At 40.6% G+C, this 6,000-nt stretch overlaps 1 protein-coding gene across 2 annotated transcripts in view; it reads left to right on the top strand.

The window, feature by feature from the left end:
- Window positions 1-1,160: 1,160 nt before the first annotated feature.
- LOC311488196 (collagen alpha-3(VI) chain-like) overlaps window positions 1,161-6,000 on the top strand; it is a 93,660-nt gene continuing 88,820 nt past the window's right edge. Inside the window, exon 1 of one of the 2 annotated variants that reach the window (XM_084544739.1) lies at window positions 1,161-3,707. The gene's annotated coding sequence lies outside the window, so the exon portion shown is untranslated. The remainder of the gene's footprint in view (window positions 3,708-6,000) is intronic. The other variant, XM_084544742.1, reaches the window with a different exon arrangement.

Below are 6,000 nucleotides of genomic sequence, written 5' to 3'. Positions count from 1 at the left end.
GTATTCGGCATTTGACCTTCGTCGTGAACCATGCTGACTTTTCCCTGCTGGAGATCAGTATGCACACATTTATGTTTCACGTTATGCGCTAACTTTAAACCAGTCATTCTGTCAAGTGGATCTTGGATTATCTTTGACATTTCCAGTTTCTTCCTGAAGTGAATTTTCATACACAGTAAATGCAAGGCCATTAATATATATTCTGCCAAGTCAATAGAGCAATGCAGGTTGAAACTGAATTTGACTAAAAACACATCTACAATTTACAACTGTGTATTACTAATTTAAGGTTTCAAATGGAGTTCTAGTACATTTGCCTGTAGCCTTTCTGCAGTTTTGTATTCATCTGGATTTTGTTCCTGGTTGGGTCCTTGTAGAGCTGATGATGATGATTCTGAACAATATCTGCAAAACTGTCCAACAAATGAGTTACCTGTGAACTTCATCTTTGTTCTTCCTTGTTTGTATAAAATGAGGATGAACATGGACAGAGCTATTTTCTGTCAGTCTGGACCAAATGAACCAAGTACAGGTCTGAGAGCTTCCACTCATATAGCCATAGAGCATGTTTTTAAGAAGAATAGGAGTAGGATTACCTGATAATCAAAATCAGTGACTTTGTAACACTTGTGAAGCCCAACGTGGGCTGGGTTAAAGCTGAAGTGAGGCATTGACTGCTCACTATTTACACCTCTTTCTGTTGAGCATCTGACCATTGCTGAGGGCATTAAGACTTTCCTCGTCAGACATGGTAGGAGTGAGCTAAGCCAGTGTATCTCCACCCATTTATTTGCTTATGCTCCAATGGAAATAAGTGTGTTGGTGGAATCAACACATACATTTTCCTTAGACCGCCTGTGAACAGTTTGTTCCTAATGGTAAGGTCTTCACAGCCACGGAAAGCAACCAGTTTGAATACTACAATTATTTGAAAGGGAGTCGCATTTTATTTGAGAAAAAACACTGAATGTGTGCTCACTGTTTTACAGGGCTTACAGGACTTTTGCTTTTCATAATTTCCACATACTGTAGGAACCTAGTGACCTCACAGCCACACCCAAAGCATCATCTGACTGCTGCAGAAAAGGTCACTTGTTCTAGTTTTTATGTCTTTAATGTGATTAAAGCTTTTGTAATTCTCATCTATAGCTGTCAGTGTTGTGAAAGCTGTCACTTATTAATGAGGGAAACAATAGCCAGGGCAGCATTATAAAGAAAAGCATTACAGGAAACATTCTGCTCTTTCATCCACCCACATGAAGTCACCTTGGTGGCATTCATCAAAGTATCCCACTTCCTCAGCTATCAGCTCTGCCGGGCCTCAACATTTCAGGCAATTGGTAAAAGCTGTGAGCGTGACACCAAGATCACCCAACTATATAATTATTAGTCTTCACCACACTAAGTCCATGAAAGGTTTTGATTAAGAAGGTCTGTGTCAGGTTAATGCTCTCTCTCAGGGGAATATATGTAAGACATGTTTCTAAAATGATGAAGGAATATTTGGATTTAGCCTTTTCAAGTCTTGCTTTGAACTTAACTCACACCATACGAGTGCCTAAAATAAGATAACCAAACTGTGTTGCCAGTTTTTATTTCTTTTTCTGTATGTTGGGGCAGTCTAGTTGCTTATCAATCGCCATTGCTTATCTGAGCAACTCAAGGAATGTTATAGCTGTGGTTGCCAAGCATCATAACACTGACAAGCTTTGCAGGAAATTTAGATGGTGTGAGCAATGACCTTCCCCCACTGAGCCAGTGCTGTAAATACTTCCATATGCTGTGTTTTAAGTTTTTTTTTTTGTTTGTTTGTTTGTTTGTTTTTTGTATTAAATTAATTAAGTGCACTGTTAGAGTGGGATAAAAGCTCATCTTTTCTATTAGGACTTAATATTTCAAACTTTGTTCACACAGATGTGATGGAGTAAAGTTGATTTTATAGCAAACTGACGTCATTGACAAAAATAACTAAGTAAATAGAATTGCTGCAGTCCTCTTGCCATTGAGACTGGACTGAGGCATTTTAAGAGTTCAACAGTAAAAGTGCTGCTGAGGGTCCTTTCCTGTTGACATCCAGTAAATTGTGTAGTCTTGTGTGTGTATATGTTTATTAAAACCACTGACAGGAGAAGTAAATACATTTGACCATCTTGTGACAATTCAGTATTCTGCTGGGAAACCTTTGGACCTGGCATTCATGTGGATGTTACTTAGACATGTAGCACCCACCTAGACCAGACCAGGCAGCCACACCCTATAGCAAAGACACTCCTTGATGGCAGCAGCCATCCCCAGCAGAATGCAGCCTGACACAGACACACACAAAAACGGTTTAGGGACAACTGAAAAAACATGAAAAAAAAAGCACAAGGTGTTGGCCTTCAGTATCTTTGCTAGCTAGGTGCTAAACGTGACTGCAATTATGTTATGCTTGTAGTTATAATATCAACTCTGTTGTTAGATTTGTTCTCCAACAACCAAAGGGGAATATAGCAGGCTATTCAGCTACTAGTTGGTTGCTAACAGTGTCTGTTGTGCAGTGTCTGCAGTGCAGAGTTGTGTTGTAGACTGGAAATGAGGTTGATGAAAGAAGAAATGTGACGACCATAAAACTAAAGCGAGGTTATTTTGTCCATTGCGAATATATTTTATTTGCTGTTTCCAGAGATGTCTACAGCAACACATTAATATCTAAGATGAATGTGGACTACCTACTGCATTTCTTAAAGTCAATTTGCACAACATATTTGTTCATTATCTACATTTAAACAGTCCATATTCTTCAGTGTGCACTCTAGGTAGTTGACTATGTGTGGCTTTATATGTACACTCATTTTTTAGTTGTGAAACAGTTAAATTCACATCACAGTCTTTCCTTAACTGCCTTCCCATTTAGCCAGTACACTGTCTTACACATTCCTTTGCAGAAGAGTTATGAGTGTGTTTGTTAAATAGTGAATTGGTGAATGCTCCTTTAAAGATGGGCCACAGTGCAGAGAGTTGGTTGTAAAGTGTCAGCGCATGCTCGTTAAACTGCATTATGTTTTTTTTCTGTGAACTCAGTCAGTTAAATACAACTATAAAATTGTACAAACGTGTACAAATAAAGCACGTCCAAATGTCTGTCATGGCAGTGTTGTGGAAGGGCCCTACAGAGGTAGAGGGAGAACTTTAGGAAAAGGTAAGGAGAAAAGCCTGCTCCACATTTGTGACATCATCCTCCCCAGTGCTCACATCCAGACCAAACAGGGATATGTGTCTGGTTTTCATTTAGGCTACTTCTTTTCTCCCCTCTGCTCACCCTCTTTCCTCCTTTCTCCCTTCTTTTTCTTTTTTTTTCTCCTTTCCTTAGAGAAAGTGGGAGGAGAAAAAGAGAAGTGGCAGAGCTCCAAGAGTTTGGAAGTTTGTCCCATCCCAGCCTAGAACTCAGCACCACAGCTCTTCTGGTTTGAGACCGGCAGGCTGTCTGTCTCTTTCTGTCTCAACCATTTCCCCCCGTCAACTAAGACCCCTCTTTCAGTACATCTCTTATCAGTGACCTTATCACTGCCTTGTTCAGCCGCCTTCCTTCGGGAGGAGCTGGAAAAGCCAGCAAAGGGAATTTATCAGGAGGATAATGACCAAAAGTCCACCTTATAGTCATTTTACATAACGATTTTTTTTCTTCAAAAACAAATTAAAGTGGAGTACAGCTACTTCAGCTCAGGGTAAGTCTTGAATCTACTGCTGGGGCTCTTGCTATAAGAGCTTGCATGCTTGCTTAATTTCTGACTTTTATTCCTTTAAGGTTGTCCTCAATTGCACTGCATGTTGATTATACGTAGTGCATTGACCACGTTATAACAAGTAAGCTGATGAGTGTGATAATCTTAGGTTTGTGCAGAGTTTTTGGCCTCTGCCTCATAAATATCAGACAACATGCGTTTAGCAGTATGGCTGAAACCTATACTTTAGTGGTGAGAAAGCTGCAAGGGCAAGAGGTGAAGGAGGAGACCACAGCAATATAACGTACGATGCATGAGAGTGGAGAGGGGTGTGCGTGCTTGTTCTCTTCAAATCTTTAAATGTCACTCTCTGTTTCACATTCTTGCTTCCCCCGCTTTAATTTTTAGATTTTAAATAATGGGTCTTGAGCTGTGATCCCAGATCTGTGTCAGAGCTGTGAACTGCTTTGCACTATAATATAGTGTATTTTGTGTGGTAGACTAAGATTTCTGTAATCAGCGCATACCTAGACCTGCTAAATGTACTTTAACTGAGTAAATAACTAACTAGTTGAGTAATATAAAAAAAATAAAACGGTCAAATCTGTTGCTAATGCTAATTCACGTCCACATTTTTAAAAAACGTGTAGGCTCTAATGAAGAAGTCGGATAAAAAGATGTTTCCACTGCAGCAGTAGCACAAGACCACACCCTTTAAGAAAAGCGCACAGGAGTGGAAAAGTGAGAAGAGAGTATTTTCCACACTCCTATCCAGATGCACCAGGGGAAGCAGAAGGGTTTTTGGGCTATTAGGTGGGTGGGTGGATGATGGGGGTGCTGGTGTTGGCGGACCAGTTTAGTTGACCAGGTGTGAGTCATTAATCTTCCACCTCTCCTGTAAGATGGTCCAAGCAGAGATGGGGCGAATCCAGCTCTGCCTTCACCACGGCGTTTGACAGTGTGCATGTGGGATTTGGTGAAATCAAATCCATCTGAGTCACAACATAATGTAATATACTGGAAATTTGTCATGAATAATACTTGTGAACTACTGCTTCCACGTATGTTCGTGTTTGCATGTAACCTGTTGCTATGATACAAAGAGGAAGAGCGTGGTCGTTGTTCCATGAGCAAGGGGAAACTTGTGTGCTCCAGATTTGGTTTTATGTGTCTGAAGTATTTTCACGTAATTTACTACCAGCATTACGACAGTTGTACAGCTCCCTTTAGAAGCTGGTAGAGCGGCATCAGGAGGAGACTTTATAAAGGATTTTTAGTTAAACATCATAAATCAACTTTGGCTACTCCTCTTTCCAGTTTTTTGTCTTTTTTCCATGATGCAGTGCAGATGTCTGGAAAGATGGAAGACTAATCTGAAAGGTCTCAGAGAAGTACTGGATCGCTGTTCTCTGTTCAAAGAATAGTTATGAGGGATGTATAGAAAGCACCACGCCATGTCAGAACAGACCTTAGAAATGAATTTGCTTTTCCAAGTTATTTCTTCATGTGATTTTCTTTCATTCTACGCAATACTAATGAGTGCCAAGTTTTATACGTGCAGGCTTAGAATGGCCGTGATGTGTGAACACACATCTGCCAGGTGTCAGACGCACTAACACACACCAGCTGTGTGGCTCAGCCTTCCTCCTTCTTCCCCTTTCAACTTTATTATTGATCCTCCGCTCATCTGCACCGCACATGTCACGTCTCATCCTTCCAGATGAAGGGTGGGTTGGGTGCACCAGAGCTCAGATTGATTTATACATGCTAACTGTTGCAAAGCCACACTTACTACTGTACAAGTGAAACTCCTTTGCATGATCCCAGTGAGTCAAATCCTGCCTTAGAAATAAGTCCCATACTATGAGATTTCAACTTTTCTTCACCTTTTTTCACCTATAACTTATAGCTTCAAACCTGTCAAAAAATGTGCACAGAAATATGAATAGTGAACTGGACTTCAGAAATGCACACGAGGGAGCAAATCTTCTTGTGAACATTTTCTTATGTGACATAACTCCATGCCGCCATTGTTTTGGCCGCTTCTATCAGAGATAACAAGACTTCACTGTGCGACTATGTTTTCCTCTGTGGTGTTGAGGGGAAGCCATAGTGTTGACACACTGGCTAAGCCTGGCAAACTCTGCAGAGCGGTGGCTTTTGAGTGACCTGAAATCACATGAGCATGAGTGGAGAACACAAACATCTGTTGCAGTGTCCAGCAGAGCTTAAATTTCCTTGAAATTAAGAAACTTGTGATTTAAACCCTCTATTTGGACGGTGACCGCACTTTGGA

This window comes from Chelon labrosus (genome assembly GCF_963514085.1).
Source record: "Chelon labrosus genome assembly, chromosome: 5".
NCBI lineage: Eukaryota > Metazoa > Chordata > Actinopteri > Mugiliformes > Mugilidae > Chelon > Chelon labrosus.
This window is presented reverse-complemented; position numbering and strand designations above follow the sequence as displayed.